A 15,890-nucleotide genomic window follows, 5' to 3' on the forward strand; every position below is an offset into this window, starting at 1 on the left:
CCATCTCCTCGACCAACTATCAAGGTGGTTAGGCTCCTCAACCCCCTTGTACTCTTTCGGGTTAAACCTCGCGATATAGAGGCTGACTTTAGCATGGTCAACCTCCTTCTCCTTACTCTTATCCTTGTCTTCATTCACTCTTTTCAGGGTCTCCGTAAGAGCGTCTTGGTGTTCCAACATCTTAACGATGTCATCCGTAGTCATAAGCTCAGCTCTCGCGTACAAGGCATTTCTCTTGGGCGGCATCTTGAAGCTATAGAAGAAAGGGATAAACATAAACACGCGTACTAAACTTCAAACACGAACACGCGTTGTCCAGCACCTACTCGATCGAGTATCCAAACCCACTCGATCGAGTAACGGGCTACTCGATCGAGTGCCACTATGTACTCGATCGAGTACCCAAACTCGAACTAAAGCGGACCTTCGGTCTCTAACCCACTCGATCGAGTATCTAGGCTACTCGATCGAGTGACCCCCTACTCGATCGAGTACCCCTAGTTACTCGATCGAGTGCCCCAAAACTCGTTTCTGGTCTCAAAATCGCCATAAACCTACCCGATCGAGTTAGTCTCACTCGATCAAGTACCCCCAATACGAACAAGCTACCCGCATGTTATTCGTATACTAATATGCCAACTTTATAAAATCACATAGTAACAGAGTAAATACGCTACGCATCTACGCTACTATCGATAAGATCAATTCATCATGCTATTAAAGCCACATTATAAACATCCAACATGTTATCACCTCATTAACATGTTCCACATATAATTATTTCCTTTCACATGCTCAACTTCCTATTTCAACACCAAACAATCAACACATTCATCACTTTGTTGCACAAGTTATTAAGCACATACATGACTCAAACACATTTTCCCCACGTGACCGGTTCAAAATTGTAGGGCGACCCCTTGCGACTTTAGGACGTCTCCCAAGCCTTTGCACTAGCTCCTACAATTTTTACCCCGGGTTCATTTTAATTGACTCCCTATGTTCATTAGGTTCATTGGTTACAGGTTTCAGGATCGTCGCTCTGATACCATTTGTAACACCCCCATACTCCGAGTGCCTTACCAGGACCACTCAGGTATGGAGACATCACCATCTCGGTTGCCCGAGGTATGATAATCAAACAACAGCGATAAAGAAACAACATTTATTAATAACCGTTTAATGAATGAATACAATCCTTGAAACTCAAAATGATAATACGATACATTATTCCAGACTGTCTACTCAAACTGAAATGTAAATAAAACTAAACTACAGCGGAAGACTCTATCGTCATGTCGTGGCCATCCCAGCTATCCCGTATCATCTCTATACCTGCTCAATATCTGCTCACCATCCCCGAATGGATCACCGCAGGTTTACAAAACAACACCGGGGTCAGTACTAATCACACAATCAAAACAGATAACAACAATAAAACAAACAGACAATTTGAATCGCCACACACACACACATCCAACCAACCGTCTCAATCATCGACTGTCCTTTGGACCACCACCGCCGATGGGGACCGCAGCCGTTCCCACCTAAGCCCCGCTCATCGTACGAGCGATAACCCTGTCCATTAATGTGCACATCCCCTTTCGTGGCGGGTTCCACTAAGGGCGAAACTAGGGCGTGAGATCACTCCCGCAAGTGACCCCACTCAGCCGAGAACGCATCTCGAGAACCATCAACAACACAACCACAATCACAAACACAATTACAATCAACAAATCAATTAACTAATTACAAGACATCACCAATATCCCATTATGGGACTAATGCGAGTAGAAATCCTACCCGGAAAGCACACAAGGACGGAATCTACAATTTGTCTCAAAACGCTTCCTCTATGAACTCTCCTCCTAACATAAACATACGAATACTACTATTCAATCACTTATTCACAAAAACCCCCAATTGCTAAAATTAGGGTTTCACTAATCTTAACAAAACGTTATAAAAATTATGCTAGAAGCTTACCCTCGACGCAACGAATCCAACGACACAAACTACGATGCAATCCGACCGTCGATCTCAGGGAATTGTTAAGGACGCGATTAGGAAGATGATCGATCGCTTTCTCTCTTAAACAGGTTTTAGGTTTTGGTAAAAGTGATTTAGAATAAAGACGAATTGATTTAAATACCTTAATCGCGTAATTAACAAAACCCGAGAAAAACCCCGATAAACCGGACACTCGATCGAGTACCCAAGGTACTCGATCGAGTACCCCTTACTCGATCGAGTGCCCCTGACTACTCGATCGAGTACCCATCAGGTCAGAAACTGTTTTATTCTGCAACATACCCTTACTCGACAGAGTAAGGGCTACTCGATAGAGTACCCCCAAGACCATAAATACGGAGTATTACACATAGGATATGTTGAGTTTATGGATTCAAGTACCTAAGAGGGGGAGGGGGTGAATTAGGTACTATTTAAAATTTTTAACTACAACTTTATTGATTAAAGTGAGTTCCAAGAACAAAAGAGAAGAGAGAATACTTCGAGTAATATTGCAAGATTAAACGAGTATTGGAATGAATGTTTGTTGAAGTATGAAAGTAACAACTATTCTGACTGTAGCTATTTGTCTCAGTTTATGGAATACGGACTGCAGACCAAATGTGACAGTATGATGAACTGTTACTTCGAAGTTTAAGCAAAGCAAAACAAACAAACAAAATAAATTGCAGCGGAAATAAAGTAAGAACTGATGGGGCATATTCTCCACCCGCTGACCGAGTCAACATATTGAGGAAGGTCAAAGCAAGTCAACGTATTAGAAATTTAACCCTAACGATTTAAGCACTCGGCTGTCACTGGGTCTCGGCTAGGCAACTAGCCGGCCGAGAGGCATATCCGCGTACTCACATCCAGTCCCCTCGGCATGGAGTCAACCAGGCCAGCCGGCCTGCCTTGGGTCCCTCGGCCGAGGGTAGAACAGTCTTTCCACCTGCTAGCCATTTGGCCACTACGTGACAAAAGGTGAAAGTCTATAAATACTCCACTTCTCTCATTGAGAAAAGGATCCGAAAACTATCCCAAAACTCACTATTAATCTGGTATAAACTCCCTTATCTCTCTACAATATACTTTGCCAAGTTAACACACAACTTAATCCCTTTAAGTTTACTGACTTGAGCGTCGGAGTGAGTACGCTCGGTACCAAGCCGAGCCCTCAGTTTGTTCATCTTTACAGGAGAGACCGAAAGGAAGAGACAAGCAAAAAGACGTCATTCATCAAGCTTACGTGGTCACAAATCCTGCTCCGGAATTACACCCGGAACAATTGGCGCCGTCTGTGGGGACAGATACTAAAAGCTAGTCACCTCCATTACAAAAAAAAAAAAAAAAAAAAAACAAAACAAACCAAAAACCATTCAAGGAGCTAAGAGGATGTCAAAACAACAAGAAATAATTGTGAGTGACGAAACCGCATTCTACCAGGATGACGCGTTCCCTAATTCTGAGATCGGGCAGTCCCCCACCGGCCGAGTCATTGAGCCGGTGAAGTACGGGATGCCAAGAGAGCGAAAACCGCTGCCGACCGCCAAGTCATTTGTCATGGGACATGTGGTCGATGCGGCCAAATTGAGGCTATTCCTAGACCTGATGGGTGGTACGCCGGTTACCCCTGTCACGGCGACAGGGGCGGCAGCGCCTCCACAGGTGACCAGGGCCCACAAAGTGACTCCGAACAACTTGACCGGAGTAATACAAGGAGCTGGACATGCAAGGACACTGGCGGAGCCCGTGGTGCCAGTGGCAGACCAAAGTCCATCCCCCACTCGCGGGAGGACAGCGTCGCCGCGGCAACAACGAGGCCACCTCCGGAGGAACGAAAGAAGTCCGACTCTCCAAAGTCGGACAACAAGAAGCCCTTCCCGCCAGACGGAGAGAAGCCGGACTAAGGTTGCGAGGAGCCGATCGCCGCGTGTCATTCGACACGTGGTCAGACAGCCCCTCAGTGCCTATGTCCTCGAAGTCTCTGTGCCGACTAAACTGAAGCTGCCGCCCCTATCATACAAAGGGGATAGCGACCCAACCGACCATGCCGAGGCTTTCGAGTCGTACATGTCGGTATGGGAGCAGCCTGATGAGGTATGGTGCCGAGTCTTCCCAACAACCCTTCATGGGATGGCCCAGAGTTGGTACAAGGGGCTACCTAATGGCTCGGTATACTGCTATGCCGACCTGAGAGATAACTTCATAGCCCAGTACGCCTGCAACAAGAGAAGGGCCGTGGAAACCTCGGATCTCCTAACTATTCGACAGGGGGAGGGCGAGTCCCTCCGAAGCTATGTGAAGAGGTTCGATGCTAAGGTTCAGCAGATTCGTGAGCTGAACACCGAACTGGCGGCCTTCGCACTGATGAAAGGCCTGCTGAAAGGCGAGTTCAAAAATATGCTCATCAAGTGCGAGGACCTCAACCTCGACACCGCCAGAAAGATGGCCGATCGAGCCGTAAAGGTGGAGGACTATCACAAGACCTGGGTAGGCCACAACGAAGCTGGGCACCCAGAGAGGATGAGCCGCCGGGACAATGTAGACGAAGGACGCCGTGACATGAATAGGTCACGGCCTGAAAGATTCAATAGGAAACAGAACTCGGCGGGCGCCGGGGGGAGTTCGGGACCATACACCCAGAAGCGGTACAGCGGTCTCACCCCCTGGTCAAATCACCGGCCGAGGTCTTTGCCCTAAGCAAGAATGAAGGGCAGAAATGGGCAAGGCCCCCCAAGGCGAGGGGGGACGGTGACACTAGCCAGTTTTGCGACTACCACGGCCAAACCAGCCATAAGACCGACAACTGTCGGCATCTGAGGAACGCCATCGAGGAGCTAATCCGAAAGGGGGCCCTCAGCAAGTATGTAGGTGAAGGCCCAGAAACAAGCTCCGACGGGGCGAACAGAAAATCAGTATTCCTGAGGATGGGAGTGATCCAGGTTGTTACCGGAGGAAACGAGAACGGTGGGTCAGCTAATGGGCACAAACGGCACCTGAATGAGCTATACCAAGCCATCAACTTTGTGCCCAAAACAGCGATCCCCGCTTCCACCGTCCCCGATATAACCATCGGAAAGAAGGACTACGAAGGAGTCATCGCTCCGCAAAGCGACCCGTTCGTAGTCCACCTAGACATAGCCAACCACTTGGTCAAGAGGTGCCTGATTGACACAGGCGCCTACACGAACATCATGTTCAGGGAGTGCTTTCTCAATCTCGGTCTGAAGATTGAAGACCTGAGCCCCTGCACCAACCCGCTATACAGTTTCTCTGGGGCCGGCCTGGTACCCCTGGGGTCAATCAGACTGCCGGTGATGTTTGGCCAAGCCGATGCGGCCAAGAATGTTTTATCTGAGTTCGTGGTCATTGATGGTTCGTCTGCCTACAATGTTCTCATAGGACGAGTCACTTTAAGCGAGGCCGATGCAGTGATGTCCATCCGGGCCCTGACATTGATGTATGTCTCGGACCGGGGGGAAGCGCAAAAGCTCGTCTCAAAGGACGAAAGAGACGAAATAGTCAATATCCAAGTATCTGCCAGGGGGTGCAACATGCAATCCCTCAAAGTGGCGAAAAAATCAGAGAAAGGGAAGAGCCCATCCTTACAACAGGAGGGTGATCCGATGAGCACCAACAACGTCGGCATGGTCGAAGGAGCCCAGACCGAGGAAGTGGAAATTGACCCAGGGCGCACCGTAACTGTCGGTGTCGTCCTGTAGCCAAAATTCAGAGCCGATCTCTTAGACCTGCTGAGGAAGAACAAAGACGTCTTCGCGTACTCAGCCGCCGAGATGCCAGGCGTGAGCCGGGAGGTGATCGTTCACAAGCTGAACGTACTCTCCTCCGCTCGCCCTGTCAAGCAGAAGATGAGGAACTCCTCGGCCGAGAAGGATGAGGCCATCAAGGCCGAGGTAGACAAACTATTAGAGGCGGACTTTATCATGCCTTGTACTTACCCTGAGTGGCTAGCAAATGTTGTAATGGTGAGGAAGTCATCAGGGGCGTGGAGGATGTGTGTAGATTTTACCAATCTTAATAAAGCGTGCCCTAAAGATTGTTATCCCTTGTCTCGAATAGATAGTTTAATTGACGCAACGGCAGGCTACACCATGCTAAGCTTGCTAGACGCCTTCTCAGGGTATCATCAGGTGTTTATGGCCGAAGAAGACATGCCTAAGTGCGCATTCATCACCGGTAACGGCACATACATGTATAAAATGATGTCGTTCGGTTTGAAAAACGCTGGCGCAACTTACACTAGGCTGGTGGACAAAGTGTTTCAAGATAAAAAAGGGCGAAACATCGAGGCTTACGTCGACGATGCTATTGTAAAAAGCAAGTCTGACAGCGAGCACTTGGCCGACTTGAGCGAAACATTTTGTTCACTAAGGAAATATAAGATGAAGCTTAACCCAATGAAATGCAACTTCTGTGTCCGGGCCGGCAAGTTCCTCGGCGTGCTTGTCAGCGCCAGGGGAATTGATGCCAATCCAGAGAAAGTCCAAGCAATACTAGACCTGCCGGAGCCGAGGAATCGAAAAGAGGTTATGATGCTGACCGGGAGGATGGCGGCTCTCGCCCGCTTCATCTCTCGGTCGGCCGACAAGAGCACCCCATTCTTTAAGGTGTTGAAGGGGAATAAAGACTTTTTCTTGGGGAGGAGCAGTGCGGCTTTCAAGCAACCGAAAGCCCACCTTCTAACTCTCTCGACCCTGTCCAGGCCGACGCTGGGGGAGACGCTATATCTATACTTAGCAGTTACCTCGGCCACGGTCAGTGCCGTAATTGTCCGGGAAGAAAATAAGCAGCAACACCCAATCTACTTTATCAGCCATACACTGCTGCCCGCCGAAAGAAATTACCCACTGATTGAAAAAGCGGCCTTCGCCGTCGTCGTTGCCGCAAGGAAGTTAAAACCCTACTTCGACGCACATCCCGTGACGGTCTTAACTGACCCGCCATTGGAAAAAGCATTGGAAAAATTCGAAAAATCCGGCCTCCTTATCAAATGGGCAGTGGAGCTCTACGGCTTCGGCATTCAGTACAAGCCGAGGCCTTCGATAAAGGGGCAAGCGCTTGCAGACTTCCTGGCACATATCAAGAAGAATCGCATCCCGGTGTATGAGAAGTGTATACCGACGGGTCCTCCACGACGAACAGCTCAGGAGCCGGCATCCTTATCACCAGCCTTAACGGGGACGAGCTTGAGTACGCCTTGAAATTTACCTTCTCGGCCTCAAACAACGAATCCGAATATGAGGCGGTGATAACTGGAGTCGAGTTAGCTAGAGCTGCCGGGGCGGAACATATTGTGTTAAAAACAGATTCACTCCTAGTGACCAACCAAATCAGAGGAGAGTATGAGGCTCGAGACGACGGGATGGTAAGGTACCTGGAAAGGGTAAAAGCTGACACCGCAAAATTGAAATATTTCCAAATACAGTGCATCCCCAGGTCTGAGAACAACCGAGCCGACGCTCTCTCAAAACTTGCCAGTTCAAGTATCAAGAATGTCAGTCGAACCGTGCTGGTGGATATCAGGAATGCTAAAAGCATCACTGAGACCGTCGGCATGGTGGGCGACATCGAAACCGAGACGACGTGGATGACTCCGATAATGAAATACAAACTAAAAAAAAGAGTTACCGGAGGACCGCAGTCTCTCTCAGAAGATAAGAAGGATCGCAGCGAGGTACTTGGTGTTCGAAGGAGAATTGTATAGAAGGTCCGTAATAAGACCACTTTTGAAATGTGTTGGCCCAGCCGACGCGGAGCTAATCCTGACAGAGATTCACGAAGGCATCTGTGGACACCACATGGGGGCGAGAACGCTAACCCACAAAGCTCTCCGAGCCGGCTACTTCTGGCCTACCATGTTAAAAGATTCCAGAGCAAAGACCAAGAAGTGTAAGAATTGTCAGATGCATGCTCCGGTAATACATGCACCTTCCCGAGACCTGCAACCGGTACTTAGTCCCCTACCATTTGCACAATGGGGGATGGATTTACTAGGACCATTTCCGACGGCCTCCGGAGGAAGGAAATACCTGATCGTCGCCGTTGACTACTTCACCGAATGGGTCGAGGCTGTCGCGGTACCTGCCAAGACCACGGCGGCCGTAAGAAAGGTGATTTGGGAGAACATCATAACTCGTTTTGAGTTACCCCAAGTCATGGTATTTGACCACGGCCGAGAGTTTTGGAGTGACATGGTGATGAACTGGCTGGAAGAGCTCGGTATCAAATTCGTATACTCCTCCGTCTGCCACCCTCAGAGCAACGGGCACGCGGAGGCAGCTAATAAAACAATATTGAATGGTTTGAAAAAGAAGGTTGAAGATCTAAAGGGAAGGTGGGCTGATGAACTACCCGACGTCCTGTGGTCACTTCGAACCACGGAAAAAGAAGCAACGGGGTACAGTCCATTCCACCTTGTCTATGGGTCTGAGGCCGTCCTGCCAATCTAAGCAGCGGTGCCGACATTTAGAACGCAAACCTTTGACCCAGTCGAAAATGAGGAAGGCCTGAGAGCCTCCCTAGACCTGGTCGAAGAAAGTCGAGATACGGCACGGCTCAACTTGGCAGTATATCAAAACCGAATGAGAAGAGCATACAACCGTAGGGTCCACAAAAGGGACTTAAGAGTAGGAGATCTAGTCCTAAGAAAGTCGGCCGCAACAAACAAAGGAAACATCCATGGAAAGATGACGGCCAACTGGGAAAGACCCTACAAAGTGGTTGAAGAAATGAGGCCGGGGACATACCGGCTCACAGACATGGAGGGAGTGCCTCTAATGAGCCACTGGAACACAGACAACCTTAGAAAATACTTCATATAGCGGCGGAGGTGTCCGAGACCGTTGTGGGCACCCCAAAGCGTGATTATATCTAATAAAGAGTGATCCAAGTTTTCCATCAAAATGAAGAGTTTCCTCCGTAGTCGTACCAAGTTAGACGCCACGGCCAAGGCCGGGCAGTCACCGCAATGGCAGTTGATACTCGCGAAAGCGATCAACATGCTTAGTAGACGCCAACCGGGCAGTCACTACCAATGCAGTTGATACTCGCGAAAGCGACCAACATGCTTAAGAACGTATAAGTACAGTTGAGAACGCAAACCGGCGCCCGGCCAATCCGGAGTGGCGAGGAAGCGATCAATATGTCTATAGATACGAACGTTTTGTCGAGTCAGAACCTCGATTGCCTCGGCCAAAGCTGGGAGTGACGGGGAAACAACGACCGATACGCTAACATGTTCACAACGGCAGTTGGGAAGCGCAAATCTGACCGCCTTGGCTAAGACCGGGAGTGGAGGAGGAAGCGACCGACATGCCAACATGTTTGAAGACATGTTTACAACAGCAGTTGAGAAGCGCAAATCTGACCGCCTCGACTAAGACCGGGAGTGGAGGAGGAAGCGACCGACAGGCTAACATGTTTAAAAACGTTTAAGTACAGTTGAGATACGCAATCTAACTACCTCGGCCAGGCCGAAGGTAAAAACGAAAAAGCGCTCAATATGTTAAAAACGTAAGAAGACAACTCAATGGTGAATGAGATCAAAGCCTCGGCCAAGCCGAAGGCAAATAAACAAACTTTATTGAATAAATGTTTACAAGGCAAAACAAAGTCGACGGCCATCCCCATAGGGATAGCCTAAACACAACCTACCAAAGTTTATCAAAAAAAGAGAAGGTACAACAAAAGGTTACAAACATAAGACTTGAAGCGCCAAAAAGGATGGCAGGGAGAAAAGGCTTAATAGTTGGCCCCCGAACAGCTGAAGCTGTCAGAAGGGCCGGGTGAATTTGGTGACGACCGCCCGTCTCCCTATGCTTGTTGCTGCTCGCCACCGGCAGAAGTAGCAGGATCACCAACGGTGAACGGCGCAGAGGAGAGCTTGGCAGCTTCACTTGCCTTTGCCCTCTCAGCCTCCTCTCTGACCTCCTTCACCTTAGCATCCCGGGCCGCCTTCTCCCCGGCTTCCTGAGCAGCCTTCACCGCCTTCGCCTCATCCGCAGCCTTGGCCTCCGCAGCAGCGACCTTCTCATCCAGAAGCCGGTCAAACTCTTGCCACGGGAAGTTGCCTTCTGGAAGGAGCTCTTTGATCACATCCCTGGTAGCATCTTCAGCTTGGTCCCGGTACTGGGCACACATGTCAGGGATGATGACGGTCTTCAATGTCTCAATGTCCTTCTCCCTCTGAAGAAGGATAGCCTTGCTGTTCTTATGCTCCTTCGCCTCAGCCGAATGCAGAGTCTTCCATCTCTCCTTCTGCTCAACCACGACCTTATAGCCGCCCTCAAATTTGTCTTTCTCCTCCCGCAGCTTGGCGACGTCAGCCTCCGCAGCCTCAGCCTTGGCTCTCTCGGCTAGGACCGCCTTATCAGCTTCCTCCTTAAGCTTTCGCTCAGCAAGGAGGTCCTTCATGGCGGCCTGTAAGTCTTTCTTCGACTTCTCGGCCTCCTTCTTAGAAGCAGTAAGCTCGATCCTAAGCCGTTAGAGCACAGGGCCAGCTTGAGCCATGACCTCTTCTTGATCCATAATATGATTGGCGGCTAGTTCAGTCCACTTCCCCAGCCTCTTGGACAACCTTCTGCCTTCCGCCACAAGCTGAGCGGGGGAAACCTTCTGGGATGAGGAGTCAACGGTGACATTTTTACCGCCCGTCTGCACAGGCTACTTCTCCAACTGCCGTTCAGTGAGAACGACAGCCGGCGGCGGCTGATCTACAAAAAACCCAGACAAAGCATCCATGTCAACATTCATTGACATGTCAGAGAGCCTGTCATGAGGAATGCCCAATGAACCTGCTAAATGCGAGCCATGTGTTAGATCCGTACCAGTCTTAGCCTTCTTGGGTAGAGGGCCGGTTGGTCCCTTTCCTTTCTCGGCCTCGGTAACAGCAGCAGCGGCAGGCTCGGCCTCTTTTCTCTTATTTGAAGGAAGAGGACCCTCCACAAAAGTGACCTCCTCTTCAACATCGACGACCACCCGCTCCTTTTGGACTACGGGGATTGAAGATTGAGCTGGAGTTGACGCCGTTGCCGCCGTAGATGTTGTCTTTGGCCTCCGGCGCGGCACGTTACCAGCAATCTGCGCTTGAGCCGCCGCCACATCCATTGCCTTCAACTGCTGCTCCATAAGTTCGTGAGGGGCCGGTCTGCGATCACGTGGCGCGGCCTTAGGATGCAGCTCAACAACTCTCCCGTTCTCGTCAAGTCCCAACCTCTCGAGGACGGAGACATGCAGTTCCCGGCCAAATCGGTATGCAAAAGAAACGAAGCAGGAGTTAAGCAAAAGAAATAAACCAAGGCTCAAGTACAGAAACATAAAAAGTAAAGATGGGCCTCATACCGACCCCACTCACCCTGGCTGAGGGCCGGTATGAGGCCGACGTGGCAAAACAGCTCATCCTGAAGAACGATCTGCGTCGAGGGCATCCATCCATTCGGCGTGCCATTCTTCTCAGCCTCAAACAGCCTCATTGCCCGCGTTTCGTCCTCATTAAGATAGACCTTCAAGGCGTCCATCTTAAGCTTGTTCCGGGAGACATATTTGTCATGCTCCCCTTGATTCTCACACCGCAAATTGACGCGGCTCTGAAAGGACCGGGGCAGCGGATAGTCCTCCGGAACCTCGACGTATACCCACCGCCCCTTCCAGTCCTTGCAAGATGTCAACTTGGAAACGGTAACATAACCCGCCTCGGTCTGTATGCTGTACCACCCCGTGCCACCTAGGGTAGTCTGCCGAAGATGGTGGAGCCGGCGGAAGAGGTTCACCGTTGGGGCCTCCCCTTTAAAAAGACATAACCATACAAAGCCAACAATCGTCCTGATGGCCAACGGATGCAGTTGGGCCACGGCGACATTCATGGCTTTAATGATGGCAGCAACGTATTCATTAAGAGGAAACCGGAGCCCATACTCCAGGTGTCTGATGTACACGCCGATACAACCCTCGGGAGGGCAACAGACGGCCTGACCATCCTCAGGGATAACAATTCTATACCCCCTGCCGAAGGAGTAATGGTCTTCAAAAAGGTCAGAACCGGAACAACTAGCGAACTTGTTCGTCCAAGCACGATCAGGATTGATCGAACAGGCGTCGCCGTGCCACGATAAATGCGGCCTCTTTACGACAGAAGGGGTCGCCTCATCATCATCATCATCAATACCCTCCAAAAATCTCTCATCAATTTCAGGAGAAGGAGACTTGGGGCCCCCGAACCCTATCGGGGTGACAACCAGTGGCTCCTGCTCATCAGCATGCGACGGTTCGCCCCCCGGCGCAGAGGTACTAGGCATGGCATCAGCAGAAGACATAGTAGCAACAATTATTTAAACAAGTAAAAAGTTGGAAAAAATTTGTTTGTTTACCTTGGAAGAAAGTGTTACGCCGAGTAACGCTTTGGAGACTAGAGAGAAATTTCTTCGAAAAAGCTAAGAGAGAGGAATTTTTTTTTTTTGAGAAAATGAAGTTTGGTAGCCAAAATGAGGGGGTAACTGCTCTATTTATAGAGCAAAGCCCATTCAGCGAACCAATCAGAGCAAAGCCCATTCAGCGTCCACCAATCAGCACCAGGCCACGTGTCGAGCATGTAGCCACGGAATGTCAATCGACATACAGTTACAAATCTTCTTCGACACGCTCCTTGGTATCTACTTGCCACCGGTCAGCTGATCAACCAAGCTTGGCAGCACCGGCCGGGGGGCAATCAAAAGCACACGGCACTCTCAACCTTGGTCTCGGCCAGCGCCATTTTCTTTTTCACATTTGATGTCCATTACACATCCATGTGGAGGGGGGATACGGTACGGCCTGAACAGAACCAAGCCAAGGAAGAAGAAGCCGGCGAAGAAGTCCAACATGCGTAGAATACGCTCAACACTCATCGAAGGTCCATACCACGGCATAGACTACGCTGGGGGCAAATTGATGGGGCATATTCTGCACCCGCTGACCGAGTCAACATACTGAGGAAGGTCAAAGCAAGTCAACGTATTAGACAGCCTAACCGACGAAGCCTGTCGGCCTGTCACTTGGGTCTCGGCTAGGAAACTAGCCGGCCGAGAGGCATATCCGCGTACTCACATCCAGTCCCCTCGGCATGGAGTCAACCAGGCCAGCCGGCCTGCCATGGGTCCCTCGGCCGAGGGTAGAACAGTCTTTCCACCTGCTAGCCACTTGGCCACTTGGCCACTACGTGACAAAAGGTGAAAGTCTATAAATACTCCACTTCTCTCATTGAGAAAAGGATCCGAAAACTATCCCAAAACTCACTATTAATCTGGTATAAACTCCCTTATCTCTCTACAATATACTTTGCCAAGTTAACACACAACTTAATCCCTTTAAGTTTACTGACTTGAGCGTCGGAGTGAGTACGCTCGGTACCAAGCCGAGCCCTCAGTTTGTTCATCTTTACAGGAGAGACCGAAAGGAAGAGACAAGCAAAAAGACGTCATTCATCAAGCTTACGTGGTCACAAATCCTGCTCCGGAATTACACCCGGAACAAGAACAATAAACACGAGATTTTTGAATTGGTTATTCGGCAAGAAACTCAAGTGCCTACGTCCAATCTACTTTTTATTGCTTTCTTTTAGTGATCTACTCCGACAACTAAAAGACCCGTACAATAAAAGACACCAACTTACTCCGATTGTAAAGCAAGTACAAGAACTACTCCGTTCTTATGACAAGCTAACTCGCAACCTACTCCGGTTTCCAAGAGTTAAAGACTACTCCGTCCTAAACTCTACTAACACACTTAGAATGTTATAAGGATCAAGTTTCCACTAACATATTCTTAGCAAAGAATAGAGATGGACAACTTTTACAAGATCAACAATTCATAAGTAAGAGAGTTTAGTATATTAAAGTAACAGTAGCCACGACTGTAACAACTTGAAGACTCTTAGAAGTTTTAAAAAGGACACACGGTTTTAAAGCTTTGAAAAACAATTTGCAAACTTGAATTAAATCTCAGAAAAAGTCTTGTGATTTTATGAGGAGGATGGCTCGCCTTTTATAGAGGAAATGGGTGAGGAGGTTGCTAGAGTTTTGAAGGGTCAAAGACCACACATGTGAAGGGCTTTAGCAACCACTCAAAACATTCACCAAAGAAGGCTCTTTTGCAAAGGCAAGAATAGAGAAAGAGTGTTTGAAAGATATCCATAAAAGCTCATGCAAATTCAGAAAACAAAGAAGAAAAACAAGTCACATGATGACAAGTTTACACAAATATGGCAAAAAGCAATTCTTGTTTTCCAAAAGAACAAGGGGTTGAATTTGCACAAAGAGGAAACATTTTGAAATTAATAATTATTCAAACCACTCTTTATTGAAGACCAACTCCTAATAAAATCTGAGGTTTTATCTTTGAAAAATAAGAGACACGTGAAAAAAATTTTGAAAGATAAAAAGGCTTCAAGTGTTACGAATTGCGGCAACAATCCAAGCAGCTGTTTACTAATGAAAGTAACAGTCGTCTTGACTGTTTCTATTACTCTAAGATACTCTACTTTCTCACTTGTACATTAGATGACACTAAGCCTCAATACAAAGGGATGATTAACAACTTCAACACTTCTTAATCCATGCTTGATTAAATCATAAATCCTGAAAAGGTAAACTAAGATAACACAAATCAAATGGGCATGTTATCATCAATCATAAGGAACCCAACAGGATAATAAATGACAAGCTTGGTTACGCGCTCAAGTCATCCCTTAACGCCTAAAACTGAGTTTAATTGACGGAAAATAAAGTTTAGGGGTGTACTTAGTGATAATGACAACAATTAGGGGTACCATGTATGTTTTAAAAAGTGTAGGGGTACCACATAGAAAGTCGAAAAGTTGAGGGGTATCATGTAGAACTAGTTTTGTGGCCCGTGAAATTCACGGGATGTTTTGTTTTGAGTGTGATGTTTCTAGTGTTTTTATTAATTGAAATTTTATAAAATATCAAAACATATAGTAAGCTCACTTATGAATAATTCATCATTGATTGCGTACTAAGATTACGGGCATTTACATGTTAACATAAAGATCAAAGTCGATAAATTAAATAAGCCAAAGTAGGTGAATATTGCTATTTTTTCGAAGGTAAAATGATGGAAAAAAAACACAAACAAATACCAAAATAAAATATACATTTGGAAAAAAAAAATTAAAAAAAAACTATTAGTAATTCACGTTGATGTCGTCAATGTTGTAGTTAGTCTCCAATATATAGTTATTTAAGCTATCCTAGTATTTTACTTCTTCATATAGTCTTCTTTTTCCAACGAATCGATCTTATAATAAAAAAGTAACTCAATAATTAGTCTGAATTAACCAACAAAATAGTGAAATTTGTTTTATACAATATATCGTTGTTAACTTAAGTTTCCTCTTAAATAGTGAAAGAAAAAGGGAATGAGAATGAAGTCGTAGAGATGTAAGTATATTACCTTTGAATAACTCAACACCACAAATCTTGATATCTCCTAAATGAGAACAAAACAAACACTAACGATGAAATTGAAAATGCTATGAACATTTCATAACCCAATGGAACTTACATAAAAAGTAAATAAATTAGTTAATAATTCTAATACCTTAATACACTTGGCTTGATGTTAATAGAATAATAGGAAAGTTTAATAATACATTTAGTTCTACTGACGATAGAGATAAGAAAAATTTTGGCTTATAAATTTGTCTTCCATCAAAAATATATAAAGAATTGAGGATGCGTTTTATGACTTTTGAGCATCCTTTTTTCATTATTATCAAAATTTATATAGGCATAAATATCAATCAAGGTTCACGACTTTTGTATATCATTTTTCATTATTATTAAATTTAATATAAACATTAATAA

The sequence above is a fragment of the Silene latifolia genome, chromosome 5, assembly GCF_048544455.1.
Source record: "Silene latifolia isolate original U9 population chromosome 5, ASM4854445v1, whole genome shotgun sequence".
NCBI lineage: Eukaryota > Viridiplantae > Streptophyta > Magnoliopsida > Caryophyllales > Caryophyllaceae > Silene > Silene latifolia.